At 40.3% G+C, this 18,971-nt stretch overlaps 1 pseudogene; it reads right to left on the bottom strand.

The window, feature by feature from the left end:
* Positions 1-8,877: 8,877 nt before the first annotated feature.
* LOC138438960 (cysteine sulfinic acid decarboxylase pseudogene) overlaps positions 8,878-18,971 on the bottom strand; it is a 28,243-nt pseudogene continuing 18,149 nt past the window's right edge.

Here is an 18,971-nt window from a genome sequence, read left to right as displayed (position 1 = left end):
TTTGGCGCTCAGATAGTTTAGGTAATGGGCTCAGATTATACATCTAGTGGGACTGGAACTGGGTGAAAGGGGAAATTAGTATGCAGAAAGGGGGCATAAATAAAATTAGTTTACAGAGAGAAACTGATGAGAATTCATGTGAAGGGAGAGTGGGAGAAAGGAGATGAGAGATTAGAGAATGCCTGCTTGGTAAGTTCTCATTAACAATCCCAATAAAGCCTAGGTATATTTAATATAGATGCTTCAATGTAGGTGTTATCATTCTGAATCATTTCAGTACCATCTATTCTCTTTTTTTTATTGTCATTATCTTGGATGATTTTCTGAGAATTTCCACCAAGAAGTATTATTAGAGCAAAGATCACTAATACTTTAATCTCCCCCATAGAGAATAAGTGATGTCTCAGGTCAGTAAGTGAATCAGTGGCAGAATAAAGTTTAGAGGTCAGATTGCCTCTCAGATACCTGTCATTTCATTAGACGAAGGAAACCACATGTGACCCCTAAAAACATTAAGATTGCTGATTCTAATTTGAATAAAATTGGCTAAATTCACCCCTGCCCTAGTGGGAGTCCATTTTATCACCTATTAGTGATGTGAGCCATATTCTCCAAGCTATGTGATCTCCAAAATCTTTTGCTAATTTTACATTTTCTGAATCAGTAGTATCTTGAAAATTATTTTGCTCATAAACCACTTTCCAAACACCTTTACCTCTTCAGATGGCTTCCCAATGCCTCAGTGCATTCTACACTTAAATTAGTTCTTATTCGGCAAATTCCTGGTTCAAATTCCAAGCTTTTCCACTTTTCAGTCAATTTATACTTTCTAAAGTGTTTAAATGTATTGAAACAATTAAAAACCCAGATTGAAATTGTATTAGAACATCAAGCTTATGAGGAGGCAGTCTTTGCTCAATCCTTGGCAGCCAAGCCCCTCATGGCCAGGCTGCCAGGTCTCATATTTAATGAGGTCACATTTTCAAAGTACTCTCACCATGAGAGAATCCTAGATATGAGACAGGCAGGGATGAGACAGGCAGTCACCTTCTGCAGGTGATTTTGGAAGACTTCAGTATGTTTTGAAGAAGTGGTGCCTTGTCTGCCACAGGAAGGACCTGTCTGTGACCTATGAGAAATAGATGCCTACCTCAGATTGTACCACTGAAAACGTCATGAACACTTAAAGAGGAATTAGAGCCTAGGGGCTTCAATGAATAAAGATGAACAGAGGTTGATATTCACTTATTTCTTTTAACTGAATATATTTTTATTACTTTTTAAGTTAGCAGTGAAAGCCATAATATCTACTTGAGCTTCATTCACAGTTCTACTGACCACAAGAACAGGGATTGTTACAGAAGCAATTCTCTTTATCCAACACTCTGCAAGCCAAACATTGGATTTCAAAGTTTGTGGCCGAGGAGTTTATTCTCAAGGTAACTAAGCAATGAAATGAGAAAAGAGGTTGCAGCTCTATCTCCTTGAAAGGGAGGGAGGTGGGATATTTATGGGATAAGCAGGGTGATCTTAGGCATGGGGAAAGGTGGCTGGACCTAGGGAAAAGATGAGGTAATCAGTGTTCTGCACAGCATATCTTATTTATGTACTTCTGCATATTCAAGATGGAGGCGCTTCTCATGATCTGAGGCTGGAGTTTTCCAGCCCTCTGATGTCAAAATGACATTCATCAGACAACTGTGCAGGCCCAGTTTTAGGGTCCGTGATCCCAACCAGCCTTAACTGAATTGCACTGGACAAGAGCTGACTCCAAATTCCCAAGGCTATATGAAGCTGTGAAGGCATACAATTTAAAGGCCGTGGTGATTGGGGTGGGATGGTGGAACTTCTGCTCCCTGGTAGTCCAGTGGTAAAGACTTGGCCCTTCCACTTGGGAGTGAGTTCCATCCCTGGTTGTGGAACTAAGTTCCCACATACTTCTTGGTGTGGCTAAAAATAAACTTAAAAAAAAAAAAAAGACACAATGCATGGGAAGCAAAAGAAGGAAAAAATAACTTAAGGTGAGCTTAAAGGCAGTTTACAAGCTGAAGGATTTTTAAAATTTATTTTTTAATTGGAGGAAAATTGGTTTACAATATTGTGTTGGTTTCTGCAATACAACAATGTGAATCAGTCATCATTATACATACATCCCCTCCTTCCTGGGTCTCCCTTCCCTCTCCCAATCTCATCCCTCTAGGTCATCACAAAGCACTAGGCTGGGCTCCCTGTGTTATAAAGCAACTTCCCACCAGTTACCTGTTTTACACTGGATAGTGTATATACGTCAATGCTACTTTCTCCATTAATCACACCCTCTCCTTACCCCACAGGGTCCACAAGTTCGTTCTGCATTTTCTTTCCTTCCCTGCAAGTAGATTCATCAGTACTATTTTTCTAGATTTCTATATATGAATTTTGGACTCTTTTTGACCCCATGGACTATAGCCCACCAGGCTCCTCTGTCCTTGGAATTTCCCAGGTAAGAAAACTGGAGTGGGATGCCATTTCCTACTCTAGGGATCTTCCTGACCTAGGGAGCAAATCTGCCTCTTTTGTATCTCCTGCACTGTCAGGCAGATTCTTTACCTGCTGAGCCATTTGGCAAGCTGGTATATAAACATTAATATACAATATTTGTCTTTTTCTTTCTAACTTCACTCTGTATAACAGGCTCTAGATTCATCCACCTCACACAGAGGAATTTTAACAAGTATCTGTTGGTCTGCAAGACAAGCTCAAGAATGCCTGTTATCCATCAGCTTCTGTCATGTCTATGAGGCATGGTTTCAGGGTTACAAGAAAAATCCAGGTTCAGAAAGTGTCAGAACTGGAACAGACATTACAAATCCTCTCTTATGCTCAGGATGAAAGTCCAGTCCCCATAAAAAAGAATACATTTGAATCAGTTCTAATGAGGTGGATGAACCTACAGCCTATTATACAGAGTGACGTAAGTCAGAAAGAAGAAGACAAATACCATATATTAATGTATAGATATGGAATCTAGAAAGATAGTGCCAACAGTCCTATGTGCAGGGCAGCAAAGGAGACACAGATGTAAAGAACAGATTTCAGACTCAGTGGGAGAAGGTGAGGGTGGAATGATTTGAGAGAGTAACATTGAAACATATACATTACCATATCTAAAGTAGATAGCCAGTGTGAGTTTGATGTATGATGCAGTGCACACACAGCTGGTGCTCTGTGACAACCTGGAGGAAGATGGGAGGGGAGTTCAGGATGGAGGGGACACCTGAGACCTATGGCCAACTCATGTTGATGTATGGCAAAAACCACCATAATATTGTAAGGCAATTATCCTCCAATTAAAATAAATTAATTTAAAAAGGTCCAGTCCTCCTCTCTCCACAAAGCTTCTCTTCAGCAGAGATAGCAGCAGCTAGGGGGCTGGCAACAGAAGCACTTGAAGCTCTGGGAGCAGAAGGGGCATCCACCTGCCTGGTCAGTCAGATTGATGAACTGCCTGGGATAACCAGTCCAGTAACATATGTCATACACACTAAAAGCCAGACTGTTGTCCTCAGAAATTATTCTTCTCCATCTTTGTGTTAAAGATGAGAAAACTGAGGCCCATTAAGCTGAAAAAATTTGTTCAAAGTTATGTGTCTGGATAATGACATACTACTGACAGACACTCTGGTTCACATCCTGTGGTTTTTTCCTTTGGTTTTTTCATGTTATGCCTTATTCACATGTCTATAACAATAGGTGTTCTTAAACTTACTATCAAAGAACTGCAAGATACTAGAGAAATGGTAGGGTAGGCTTAGACTAGAAAAACTACTTCTCAAAAGTATAAAGAGTAAAAATGTTAGTTGCTCTGTCATGTCTGACTCTTGTGACCCTATGGGCCTGTAGACTGTCAGGCTCCTCTGTTCATGGGATTCTCCAGACAAGAATACTGGAGTGGTAGCCATTCCCTTCTCCAGGGGATCTTCCCAATCCAGGGACTGAACCTGGGTCTTCTGCATTGCAGGCAGATTCTTTACCATATGAGCCACTATACTCCTTTCCATTATCCTTATAGTAATTTTCCCAAAAAGATATCCTTCATGCTTAACAACTACTCCTTTAACATCAGAATGCAGAGTTCCAAAGAATAGCAAGGAGAGATAAAAAACAAACAAACAAACAAACAAACAAACAAACAAAAAACCTTCCTAAGTGATCAATGCAAAGAAATAGAAGAAAACAACAGAATGGGAAAGACTAGAGATCTCTTCAAGAAAATTAGAGATATCAAGGGAACATTTCATGCAAAGATGGGCACAATAAAGGACAGAAATGGTATGAACCTAACAGAAGCAGAAGATATTAAGAAGAGATGTCAAGAATACACAGAAGAACTATACAAAAAAGATCTTCATGACCCAGATAACCATGATGGTGTGATCACTCACCTAGAGCCAGACATCCTATAGTGTGATGTCAAGTGGGCCTTAGGAAGCATCACTATGAACAAAGCTAGTGGAGGTGATGGAATTACTGCTGAGGTACTCCAAATCCTAAAAGATGATACTATTAAACTGCTGTACTCAATATGCCAGAAATCTGGAAAACTCAGCAGTGGTAACAGGACTGAAAAAGGTCAGTTTTCATTCCAATCTCCAAAAAAAGCAATGCCAAAGAATTTTCAAGCTACCACACGATTGCACTCATTTCACACACTAACAAAGTAATGCTCAAAATTCTCCACGTTAGGCTTCTACAGAATGTGAACTGAAAACTTCCTGTTGTTTAAGTTCAATTTAGAAAAGAGGGAAGAACCAGAGATCAAATTGCCAACATCTGTTGGATTATAGAAAATGCAAGAGAATTCCAGAAAAACATCTACTTCTGCTTCATTGACTACACTAAAGACTTTGACTGTGTGGACCACAAACTATGGAAATTGTTTCAAGACATGGGAATACCAGACCACCTTACCTGCCTCCTGAGAAACCTGCATGCAAGTCAAGAAGCAATAGTTAGAACTGGACATGGAACAACAGACTGGTTCTGAAGTGGGAAAGGAGTGCATCAAGGCTATATGTTGTCACCCTGTGCTGGGAGCCAGCATGGGGAACCCCGCCCATGGCAAAGGTCTTGAGGAAGGGGCCTGACATGCAAAGGCAGGATCAGGCTTCGTGGGGCTCCACTGGAAATTCTCAAGCATCTACCCCCAAACCAGAAGCTGTCTCTTATCATTTCATGACTTTCACCGACTCCTCTGACATTAACAGGGGGCTATTTTCATTCCAATCCCAAAGAAAGGCAATGCCAAAGAATGCTCAAACTACCGCACAATTGTACTCATCTCACATGCTAGTAAAGTAATGCTCAAAATTCTCCAAGCCAGGATTCAGCAATACATGAACCGTGAACTTCCTGATGTTCAAGCTGGTTTTAGAAAAGGCAGAGGAACCAGAGATCAAATTGCCAACATCCGCTGTATCATGGAAAAAGCAAGAGAGTTCCAGAAAAACATCGATTTCTGCTTTATTGACTATGCCAAAGCCTTTGACTGTGCGCATCACAATAAACTGTGGAAAATTCTGAAAGAGATGGGAATACCAGACCACCTGACCTACCTCTTGAGAAACCTATATGCAGGTCAGGAAGCAACAGTTAGAACTGGACATGGAACAACAGACTGGTTCCAAATAGGAAAAGGTGTATGTCAAGGCTGTATATTGTCACCCTGCTTATTTAACTTATATGCAGAGTACATCATGAGAAACGCTGGACTGGAAGAAACACAAGCTGGAATCAAGATTGCCAGGAGAAATATCAATAACCTCAGATATGCAGATGACACTATTCTTATGGCAGAAAGTGAAGAGAAACTCAAAAGCCTCTTGATGAAAGTGAAAGAGGAGAGTGAAAAAGTTGGCTTAAAGCTCAACATTCAGAAAATGAAGATCATGGCATCCGGTCCCATCACTTCATGGGAAATAGACGGGGAAACAGTGGAAACAGTGTCAGACTTTATTTTTGGGGGCTCCAAAATCACTACAGATGGTGACTGCAGCCATGAAATTAAAAGATGCTTACTCCTTGGAAGAAAAGTTATGACCAACCTAGATAGCATATTCAAAAGCAGGGACATTACTTTGCCGACTAAGGTCCGTCTAGTCAAGGCTATGGTTTTTCCTGTGGTCATGTAGGGATGTGAGAGTTGGACTGTGAAGAAGGCTGAGCATCAAAGAATTGATGCTTTTGAACTGTGGTGTTGGAGAAGACTCTTGAGAGTCCCTTGGACTGCAAGGAGATCCAGCCAGTCCATTCTGAAGGAGGTCAATCCTGGGATTTCTTTGGAGGGAATGATGCTAAAGCTGAAACTCCAGTACTTTGGCCACCTCATGCGAAGAGTTGACTCTTTGGAAAAGACTCTGATGTTGGGAGGGATTGGGGGCAGTAGGAGAAAGGGACGACCGAAGATGAGATGACTGGATGGCATCACAGACTCGATGGACATGAGTCTGAGTGAACTCCGGGAGATGGTGATGAACAGGGAGGCCTGGTGTGCTGCGATTCACGGGGTCGCAAAGAGTCGGACATCACTAAACGACTGAACTGAACTGATCCCCGACCGGAGAAGGAGATGGCACCCCACTCCAGTACTCTTGCCTGGAAAATCCCATGGACAGAGGAGCCTGGTAGGCTGTGATCCATGGAGTCGTGAAGAATCGGACACGACTGAGCGACTTCCCTTTCACTTTTCACTTTCATGCATTGGAGAAGGAAATGGCGACCCACTCCAGTTTTCTTGCCTGGAGAATCCCAGGGACAGGGGAGCCTGGTGGGCTGCCATCTATGGGGTCACACAGAGTCGGACACGACTGAAGTGACTTAGTATTTAGTATCCCCGACCAACTTTCTCTGGAAAAGGTTAACTTAGAGCTCCAGTTAATAGTCTCCTGCATATAAAAGGTGTGTCTCAGCTCAAACCCCTCTGATGGCTCTCTGACTTGCCTGACAGGTTTCCCTGGACTTTTACAACTACACATGTGATTTTTTACAGCCCCTCAACTGTGAAAGGCACAGGAAACCGAAAACATAGAGACTTTCAAAGAGTTAAAAGCTATTAGAATAGTGCTGGTGTAAGATTTCACTGTTGAGCCAATGCTTGCTGCCAAGTTCCCATATCCTTTATCCACTGTGCACCTGGGAGTGCATTAGTTAACATAGTTGGAATGTAAGAAAAACAAGTGTAGCCTTGAAATTAACCATATCAGATCTTTGAACTAATTGGTTCTTTCTTGTAACTCACTGCACCTTTAATCTGTGAGAAATGTAACTCTGTTTGGCATTTTCTGAGGCTGACATAGACTAGAAATACAAAGAAAAAACACTTTGTGGGAAAATAAGTTTTCTGGTTGAGCAGCCTTTATCAAAAGAGGGTCATAAAATGTTCACAGGCCTCCAAGGCCAGAAGATAATGTACACAACATCATTTGTGGGAAAGGTTTGCAGAAAAACATCCTGGTTTTGATAAGGGCAAAACTGCTGGAATGTTTGGGCTGACTCTGTACGACCTTGCATCTTTCATTTCCCTCTATGTAAAAGTTAAGGTATAAAAGTCCTTTTTGAAAATAAAAGTAATGGGCCTTGCTCACCAAAAAGCTTGGTCACCCCATGTCTCTCTTTTTTTTTCTTTCTCTCTCTTACTCTCTCTTTCAGGCTAGTTCCCATCTGGAACACAGGGGTCCACCATGTCTACTTATTTGCCTGGGTTTCTAAGACCTGGACAGGAAGGCGCCCTGCATCTTCACTCCCTTGGGAGACCGGGAGGACATCTGTGGCCTTACATAGATGGTGCAAGTCTCTTGTCTCGAGACTTTATTGATTTTCTGTGTAAACCAAGGAACATCAGCCTCTTTCTCTCCTCTATTTCCTTATCTGCAACATTTTTCTTTATCTCTCTCTCTCTAAATTATTCGCCAACACCAACGCCGTTTCTCCTTTGGGTTCCCCTGGATCCTGCGGGTGCTGGACCCCGATAACCCTGGTTATTTAACTTATATGCAGAGCACATCATGTGAAATGCCGGGCTGGATGGAGCACAAGCTGGAGTCAAGATTGCTGGGAGAGAAATACCAGTAGCCTCAGAAATGCAGGTGACACTACCCTTAAGGCAGTTCACCAGACTCCTCTGTCTATGAGATTTTTCAGGCAACAATACTGGAGTAGATTATCATTTCCTCTTCTAGGAGAATCTTCCTGACCCAAGGATTGAACCCATGTCTCCTGTCTCTTGTATTGTAGTCAGATTCTTTATCTGCTGAGCTGTTTCAAATAATCAAGTTTTAAAAGCAAATACAAGTTCACTTAGAAACACACCTGAATTTCCTAGCTTGTCATTTCAAATATTTTATTTTATTTTTTTTATGGCTGAAAATTTAACTTTTATTATTTTCCTATTTTTAATAAATGCAATAGATATTCATTATATCATAAAAGCAGGGAGCACAAAAAGCATAAAGAAGTTAATTTTCAAACTGCTTACAATCCCATCCCAGGTAAAACTATTAATATTCTGGCATATTCCATCTCATCAGTCTTTTCCTATGTATTTTTGAATACAGGTCAGATATTACCATATATACAGTCATATACAGCTTTTTCAACATAACATTGCATTAAAATTATTTTTCTCCCATCTATAAAAGTCCTCTTTGTAAACACAATTTAAATGGCAGAGCAATATTCTACCATATAGATATCCTACCATTTATTTAAACATCCTCTTAATATCAAATATTGGGTTGGCCAGAAAGTTCATTTGGGTGTTTCTGTAAGATGTTATGAGGAAAAACCAGAACCAACTTTTTGGCCAGCCCGAAATTTACAGGCAAGCTAGTGGATCAAAGCACAGAAAAATGAAGACGCTTTGTTTCCTAGAGTTTCTTCTTGGAGAACGCAGGGAGGAGATACAGGGAGATGGCGAGGGTGGGGGGAGGGGTCCAGGCCAGCAGCGAGATGGAGCGACTCAGAGATCCTGGCCCAGCTGTTCCAGCTGGTTCAGCAGGAAGTCCATATCAGCCCGTGTCAGTGCAGGGTTGGCCACGACCATGCGGAAGAAGTTGCTCCGGGTACCATGGGGCTGGTAGCCAATCATCATGGAACCCTTCCTCACCATGCGCTCCTTGAGGATTGGGGCTACCTTAGACAGCCTTTCACTGTAATCTGGACTCTCCTTCTTCCCCTGCAGGCTGGGGGGCACGAACCAGAAACACACGTTGACAAATTCAGGCTCCATGACCAACTCAAATCCCTCCCGCTTCTTCAGCTCCTCCACCAGGTACCGGGCAAGGGCAAAGGCCTGGTCCACACGGCGCTGCAGCCCCTGCCCTCCCTGTGCCTTCCACATGAGCCACAGCTTCAGACAGTCCACACGCCGGCCACACTGCACCACCTTGTCTCCCCTGTCCAGAGCCACGTGGTAGAACTTGTCCTGCTGGAAGAGGTAGCTGGCCTGGGACCCGTGACAGCACTTGAGCAGGTTCGAGGTGTCCCGGAGAAGAAGAGCAGAGCACTGCTGGCTTGTGCAGAGGAACTTGTGGGGATTCCAGGCCACGGAGTCAGCCCTCTGGATGCCAGCCAGGAGATGTCTATGTGTCTGTGACAGCAGGACGCTCCCACCCCAGGCAGCGTCCACATGCAGCCACAGCCCGTGATGCTGGCACACATCCGCAATTGCCTCCAGGGGGTCAAAGGCCCCAGGCACTGTGGTACCAGAGGTGGCACTGACCAGGAATGGCACGGCGCCCTGTGGCAAAAATGAAGAGGGAGCCACCCAGAGCCTGGCGCCGAGCTCTAGGAACTCTTCACAGGCCTGACCTGGGCCCTGGTAACCTCAAATATTTTAAATTAATAGGTAATGGTATTACATCCATATGGTATTACATCCTCTCTCATATGGATGCCTTACACATTGCTTTTACTCTTAAAAATGTGTTGTAACTCTAAAATTTGGCTTGCCACTGCCCTAGAGAAGAGTATCCTGAATCCTTAGCCTAATACACAAAATTCTCTGGACTAGTCAGTCTTAGGTGACATCTTGCAGAACTCCAGTTCACCATGCTCCCATGTACTGTAGGCTTATGGGACAGTACTTTTCTCAGATTCTCTCTGTATAACCTAGTTAGCACCTACATGTTTTTCAAGAATTAGAGTAGAGATACCATCTTCCCTGGGAAACTTCCTTTACACCCATCAAAGACATGTCCCTAACATGTCTATGGATATGTGGATATCCTAAATGGATAATTATGTGGAACAGTTAATTAGGAGATTCTCTTCTTTGACAAGTGTTGGAAAAGCAAAGGTCTGGTATTTTAACTTCTGAAAAAGTATGGACATGAAAACTTCCTGATATCCCTTTCTCCCCCAATTCTTCAGACAATCCATGAAAGGAAATGATTTGGCTTTTAATTATGCCCTTCAGAAACAGTATTCCTCCCACAACCCATCACTTTTGGTGTCCACTGTGATAAATACCAAGTCTGAGAGGAGGGGAGGCTGGCACCAAGACAGACAGGAAGTCTGTGGGACCTGCCGCCTTAGACCCGTCCAGATAGGTGGCCGACTACTCATCTCTTTCAAGGCAGCTGTGCATTGAATTTCCTTGGCTCTCTGGCTTTGCTCATTTTCTGTATAAGCAGGTTCTTTATTCCTGCACAATCCCAGACAATTTGCTAACTGTTAAAAAAAAAACCAGAAAAGAAATGGGTAATTATTGATTTTTTAATGGTGGATAGCTGTTGTGACTTTTCCTTCTAATAACATTTCTGTTTCACTTTAAGAGAGAAGCTGAAATAGCAGGCTAATCTCACCCTTTTAAAACTGCACTTCATTCCTCTAAAAACATTTAGTGGCATTTGAGGGTTGCATGTTTCTTATCTTGACAAATATTCTCAACCAAGTCCTTTGAGAATGAACAAAAATATGTAGAAGAAGCAAAAGAGTGTATATTTTTAACTTGTGTGAGGGACCTTCTGTTTTATTCATTGGTTACCTCCCAAGTGTCTGCATAGTGAAGATAAAGGCATCTGAAATCCAAATGAAAGTGTTTACTCTGATCTTAGCTCCTCAAGATAGTCAATAGACTCCAAGAGGTTTTGAAGATACAGATGGCGTATTTGGGTAAAAACTAAATCAATGTCTTTTTGAACTATGAGTCCAAACTTCAGAAAATCATGTGTAGATAATATTAGGTTTTAGAAATGAAAAAAAAAAGGCTTTTCTAGTTACAACCATCATTTCTTTCTTGTTGGCTCAATATATATGGTTTAGAATCACAAAAGTTGAGCTGTTGGCTAGGTTCTTCATTTATTCCATCTTGGGCAGCAGAAGTAACTCTCTGAGGCTCTTGTGTGCAAAAGCAGGGTTGCTTAGATTTTCTATAACACAAAGAGGTGATGAGGAGTAAATAAAATATTGTGGATGAAAAGATTTTGAAATCTGTAAACTAAGGCTCTTTTCTCCTGTTGTCATTCAGGTTAGTTGTCTCCTTGATGTGCCTTGCCAATGTCAATCATCAGAGGCATGAGCAGAGAAAGTAAGCAGTTCTGTAGGATAGCCAGAAGGAAAAACAATAATATGTCCTTATCTCTGCTGCATTGCTCCCTTCTTCCAGCCAATTCCTATGAGCTGAATAAAGGCTGAGGTCATATCTTATTCCTTAGCATCTTTGTGTCTTGAGAGTCTAGAATATAATTTAATCAGGTCCACCAAATATCTACATGAGCTACTTTAGCCTATTCAGTACAATATTCTACTCAATGACCTAATAATAAATGCTGTTTGTACAGATTTTCTCAACCTTATTTCACTTGATTGTCATCATAACTCTGTGAAGTGGTTAAAGTAGGTAGAATTTAAATGGTCACATTACATATGAGATATCTGAGGCTCATAAAATCTAAAGGGCTTAGCAAGATCACACAGTTAGCATCAGCATAGCTGAGCCTAGAGTAGGAATCTTCTGGTTCTAGTTTTGGAGCTGATTTTTTATGCCACACTCTATAGGGTGCAGTTAACAAACTCTGCATTAAAGCATATTTTGGGGTTTGGTAATAGAATGAAAATCTTGAATAATGTGTTTGTGATCTTTATTGAAGATTCATGGGTGAATGTGTATGCATATAAAAATACAATTTTTCTTTTTCAGTCTTCCTCTTTGGAGGTTAACATGAATAAAGTGATAGTTTGTGTAAGTGGATAAGAAAAAGAGAAGGATACAGGAATGAATATTTTTCTGTAGTCTGTGGTCAGGCTTATTTATAATGCCTAGGCCTGGTTCCTTTGTTTAAAAAGGTGTTCTTAGATTTCAGCCAGCTGGGCCATCTGTCAAATTTCCCCGAATCTGGACCTCGGGGAATAGATATCCTGGCTATTATAAACAGTGCTGCGATGAATATTGGGGTACATGTGTCTCTTTCAATTCTGGTTTCCTCGGTGTGTATGCCCAGCAGTGGGATTGCTGGGTCATAAGGCAGTTCTATTTCCGGTTTTTAAAGGAATCTCCACACTGTTCTCCATAGTGGCTGTACTAGTCTGCATTCCCACCAACAGTGTAAGAGGATTCCCTTTTCTCCACACCCTCTCCAGCATTTATCGCTTGTAGACTTTTGGATTGCAGCCATTCTGACTGGTGTGAAATGGTACTTCATTGTGGTCTTGACTTGCATTTCTCTGATAATGAGTGATGTTGACCATCTTTTCATGTGTTTGTTAGCCATCCGTATGTCTTCTTTGGAGAAATGTCTGTTTAGTTCTTTGGCCCATTTTTTGATTGGGTCATTTATTTTTCTGGAGTTGAGTTGCATAAGTTGCTTGTATATTTTTGAGATTAGTTCTTTGTCAGTTGCTTCGTTTGCTATTATGTTCTCCCATTCTGAAGGTTGTCTTTTCACCTTGCTTACTGTTTGCAGATGACATGATCCTCTACATAGAAAATCCTAAAGACTCCACCAGAAAATTACTAGAGCTAATCAATGAATATAGTAAACTTGCAGGATATAAAATTAACACACAGAAATGCCTTGCATTCCTATACACTAATAATGAGAAAGTAGAAAAGGAAATTAAGGAAACAATTCCATTCATCATTGCAACGAAAAGAATAAAATACTTAGGAATATACCTACCTAAAGAAACTAAAGACTTATATATAGAAAAATTATAAAACACTGATGAAAGAAATCAAAGAGGACACTAATAGATGGAGAAATATACCATGTTAATGGATCAGAAGAATCAATATAGTGAAAATGAGTATACTACCCAAAGCAATCTACAGATTCAATGCACTCCCTATCAAGCTACCAGCGGTATTTTTCACAGAGCTAGAACAAATAATTTCAAGATTTGTATGGAAATACAAAAAACCTCGAATAGCCAAAGCAATCTTGTGAAAGAAGAATGGAACTGGAGGAATCAACCTGCCTAACTTCAGGCTCTACTACAAAGCCACAGTCATCAAGACAGTACGGTACTGGCACAAAGATAGAAATATAGATCAGTGGAACAAAATAGAAAGCCTAGACATAAATCCACACACCTATGGACACCTTATCTTTGACAAAGGAGGCAAGAATATACAATGGATTAAAGACAATCTCTTTAACAAGTGGAGCTGGGAAAACTGGTCAACCACTTGTAAAAGGATGAAACTAGATCACTTTCTAACACCATACACAAACATAAACTCAAAATGGATTAAAGGTCTAAACGTAAGACCAGAAACTATAAAACTCCTAGAGGAGAACATAGGCAAAACTCTCTCTGACATAAATCTCAGCAGGATCCTCTATGATCCACCTCCCAGAATACTGGAAATAAAAGCAAAAATAAACAAATGGGATCTAATTAAAATTAAAAGCTTCTGCACAACAAAGGAATCTACTACTTCTTTTTAATTTCTATCATGCAATTTTCCAAATTAAATGTCCATCAACAGATGAATGGATACAGAAAATATGATAAATATGTTAATATACATATTTCATTGTGTGTGTATATATATATATATATACACACACACACAATGGAATATTACTCAGTCATGAAATGAATGAAATAATGCCATTTGCAGCTATATGAATGGACCTAGAGATTATCATACTATGTGAAGTAAGCCAGATGGAGAAAGACAAATATCATAGGATATCACTTATATGTGTAATTTTTTAAAAAATGATACAATTGAACTTATTTACAAAGCAGAAATAGACCCATAGACATAGAAACCAAACTTATGGTTACCAAAGGGGAAAGGGGTGGGCAAGGAGAAATTAGAAGGTTGCACACTGCTAGATCACCAACAGGAATCATTGTATAGCACAAGGAACTATACTCAATATTTTGTAATATCCCATAAGGGAAAAGAATATAACTAAATCACTTTGCTATACACCTAAAACTAACATACCTTTGTAAATAAACTATATTTCAATAAAAAGTTTGGAAAATACAATATAATGCAACTTTCATCTTACTTCAAATTTAATTTTCTTATATTGTTGGTGAATATATATATGATTTTATGATATCAGAACTTTTACTCCACTTTTTTCTATGAGGAACTAATAATAGTCAAGGAGAGTCAGTAATAAGTTTGTGGTCACACAGCTAGAAAGGGACTACATTGGGATAGATGATAGCTGTCAATACCGAGCTTGGTGTTTCCCTTTTCCTTTCTTCTTTAGTTTTCTTCTCCCTCCTTTTAACTTCAAATCAGGTTGATTTATCCTGAAGAATGCCTAGATTATCTCTTTGACTTCTTCAGTTCAGTCACTCAGTCATGTCTGACTTTTTGCAACCCCATGAACTACAGCATGCCAGGCCTCCCTGTCCATCACCAACTCCCAGAGTTTACTCAAACTCATGTCCATTGAGTTGGTGATGCCATCCAACCACCTCACCCTCTGTTGTCCCCTTCTCCTCCCACCTTCAATCTTTCTCAGCACAAGGGTCTTTACAAATGAGTCAGCTCTTCGCATCAGGTGGCCAAAATATTGGAGTTTCATCTTCAACATCAGTCCTTCCAATGAACAGTCATGACTGATTTCCTTTAGGATGGACTGGTTGGATTTCCTTGCAGTCCAAGGGACTCTCAAGTCTTCTCCAACACCGCAGTTCAAAAGCATCAATTCTTCGGTGCTCAGCTTTCTTTATAGTCCAACTCTCACATCCATACATGACTACTGGAAAAACCATAACCTTGACTAGATGGACCTTTGTTGGCAAAATAATGTCTCTGCTTTTTAATATGCTGTCTATGTTGGTCATAACTTTTCTTCCATGGAGTAAGCATCTTTTAATTTCATAGCTGCAGTCACCATCTCCAGTGATTTTGGAGCCCCCCAAAATAAAGTCTGTCACTGTTTCCACTGTTTCCCCATCATCATGAATGATGAAGTCACAGACCTTGAACATCAAAATTTGCTTGAGACTTCTCACTAATAAAAAATGTTCTTCCACCCCTGGAGGAGGGAAAGATGGCGGAGGAATAGGACGGGAAGACCACTTTCTCCCTCACAAATTCCTCAAAAGAACATTTCAACGCCAAGCAAACTCCACAAAACAACTTCTGTAGGCTGGCAGAGGACATCAGGCAACCAGAAAAGCAGACCATTGTCTTCAAAAACAGATTTTTAATCTTTGCTCTTAGGTTTTTGTTGTCAATTTTGTACATTTAAAAACCCAAACTTCACTACCCAAGTTTACCTGAGAGCAAGATTACTGGCTTGACCACTCTCTCCTCCTCTGGACTCTCCTTTTTCTCCACCAGGTGGCCTCTGTCTCTTTTCTCCCCCATCTCTTCTCTATCCAACTCTGTGAATCTCTGTGTGTTCCAGACGGTGGAGAACACCTAAGGAACTGGTTACTGGCAGGATTTGTCTCTCTCCTACTCATTCCTCTCTCTTATCCTCCTGGTCACCTCTGTCTACTTCCTCCCTCTCCTCTGCCCCGTATAACTCTGTAAATACCTCTGAGCGGTCCAGACTATAGAGCGCACATAAGGAAGTGACTACTGGCTAGCTTGCTCTCTCCTCTTTTGATCTCACCGCATCTCATTCCAGTTACCTCTAACTATCCCCTCCATCTTCTCTTCTCCTTGTAACTCAGTGAACCTCTCTGAGTATCCCTCAATGTGGAGAAACTTTTCATCTTTAACCTAGATGTTTTATCATCAGTGCTGTATAGATGGAGAAGTCTAGAGGCTACTGTAAAAATAAAACTGAAAACCAGAAGCAGGAGGCTTAAATTCAAAGCCTGAAAACATTAGAGAACTCTTGAATTCAGGGAACATTAAGCAATAGGAGCTAATTAAATGCCTTCATACCTACACCGAAACCAAGCTCCACCCAAGGGCCAACAAGTTCCAAAACAAGACATACCACGCAAATTCTCCAGCAACACAGGAACACTCCCCTGAGCTTCAATATACAGGCAGCTCAAAATTATCCCAAAACCTTTGATGTCTCATAACCCATTACGGGTCACTCCACTGCACTCCAGAGAGAAGAAACCCAGCTCCACCCACCAAAACTCCAACACAAGCCTCCCTAACCAGGAAACCTTGACAAACCACTGATAGAACCCCACCCAAAGTGAGGAAGCTCCATAATAAAGAGAACTCCACAAATTACCAGAATATAAAAAGGCCACCCCAAACGCAGCAATATAACCAAGATGAAGAGACAGAGGAATACTCAGCAGGTAAAGGAACAGGAGAGTTGCCCACCAAACCAAACAAAAGAGGAAGAAGTAGGGAATCTACCAGAGAAGGAATTCCGAATATTGATAGTGAAAATGATCCAAAATCTTGAAATCAAAATGGAATCACAGATAAGTAGTCTAGAGACAAGGATTGAGAAGATGCAAGAAAGGTTTAACAAGGACCTAGAAGAAATAAAAAAGAGTCAAAATATAATGAATAATGCAATAAATGAGATCAGAAACACTCTGGAGGCAACAAATAGTAGAATAACGGAGGCAGAAGATAGGATTAGTGAAATAGAAGATAGAATGGTAGAAATAAATGAATCAGAGAAGAAACAAGAAAAACGAATTAAAAGAAATGAGGACAATCTCAGAGACCTCCAGGACAATATTAAACGCTCCAACATTCGAATTATAGGAGTCCCAGAAGAAGAAGACAGAAAGAAAGATCATGAGAAAATCCTTGAGGAGATAATAGTTGAAAACTTCCCTAAAATGGGGAAGGAAATAATCACCCAAGTCCAAGAAACACAGAGATAAACCCAAGGCGAAATAGGATAAACCCAAGGCGAAACACCCCAAGACACATATTAATCAAATTAACAAAGATCAAACACAAAGAACAAATATTAAAAGCAGCAAGGGGAAAACAACAAATAACACACAAGGGGATTCCCATAAGGATAACAGCTGATCTTTCAATAGAAACTCTTCAGGCCAGGAGGGAATGGCAAGACATACTTAAAGTGATGAAAGACAATAACCTACAGCCCAGATTACTGTACCTAGCAAGGATCTCATTCAGATACGAAGGAGAAATCAAAAGCTTTACAGACAAGCAAAAGCTGAGAGAATTCAGCACCACCAAACCAGCTCTCCAACAAATTCTAAAGGATATTCTCTAGACAGGAAACACGAAAAGGGTGTATAAACCCAAACCCAAAACAATAAAGGAAATGGTAATGGAATCATACATATCAATAATTACCTTAAACGTAAATGGGTTGAACGCCCCAACCAAAAGACAAAGACTGGCCGAATGGATACAAAAACAAGACCCCTCTATATGCTGCTTACAAGAGACCCACCTCAAAACAAGGGACACATACAGACTGAAAGTGAAGGGCTGGAAAAAGATATTCCACGCAAATAGAGACCAAAAGAAAGCAGGAGTGGCAATACTCATATCCGATAAAATAGACTTTAAAACAAAGGCTGTGAAAAGAGACAAAGAAGGCCACTACATAATGATCAAAGGAACAATCCAAGAAGAAGATATAACAATTATAAATATATATGCACCCAATATAGGAGCACCACAATATGTAAGACAAATGCTAACAAGTATGAAAGGGGAAGTCAACAATAACACAATAATAGTGGGAGATTTTAATACCCCACTCACACCTATGGACAGATCAACTAAACAGAAAATTAACAAAGAAACGCAAACTTTAAATGATACATTAGATCAATTAGACCTAATTGATATCTATAGGACATTTCACCCCAAAACAATGAATTTCACCTTTTTTTCAAATGCTCATGGAACCTTCTCCAGGATAGATCACATCCTGGGCCATAAATCTAAACTTGATAAATTCAAAAAAATCGAAATCATTCCAAGCATCTTTTCTGACCATAATGCAGTAAGATTAGATCTCAATTACAGGAGAAAAACTATTAAAAATTCCAACATATGGAGGTTGAACAACACACTTCTGAATAACCAACAAATCACAGAAGAAATCAAAAAAGAAATCAAAATATGCATACAAACTATGAAAATGAAAACACAACAACCCAAAACCTGTGGGACACTATAAAAGCAGTGCTAAGAGGAAAGTTCATAGCAATACAGGCATACCTCAAGAAACAAGAAAAAAGTCAAATAAATAACCTAACTCTACAACTAAAGAAACTAGAAAAAGAAGAATTGGAGAACCCCAGAGTTAGTAGAAGGAAAGAAATCTTAAAAATTAGGGCAGAAATAAATGCAAAAGAAACAAAAGAGACCATAGCAAAAATCAACAAAGCCAAAAGCTGATTCTTTGAAAGGATAAATAAAATTGACAAACCATTAGCCAGACTCATCAAGAAGCAAAGAGAGAAAAATCAAATCAATAAAATTAGAAATGAAAATGGAGAGATCACAACAAACAACACAGAAATACAAAGGATCATAAGAGACTACTATCAGCAGTTGTATGCCAATAAAATGGACAACGTGGAAG

The sequence above is a fragment of the Ovis canadensis genome, chromosome 1, assembly GCF_042477335.2.
Source record: "Ovis canadensis isolate MfBH-ARS-UI-01 breed Bighorn chromosome 1, ARS-UI_OviCan_v2, whole genome shotgun sequence".
NCBI lineage: Eukaryota > Metazoa > Chordata > Mammalia > Artiodactyla > Bovidae > Ovis > Ovis canadensis.
This window is presented reverse-complemented; position numbering and strand designations above follow the sequence as displayed.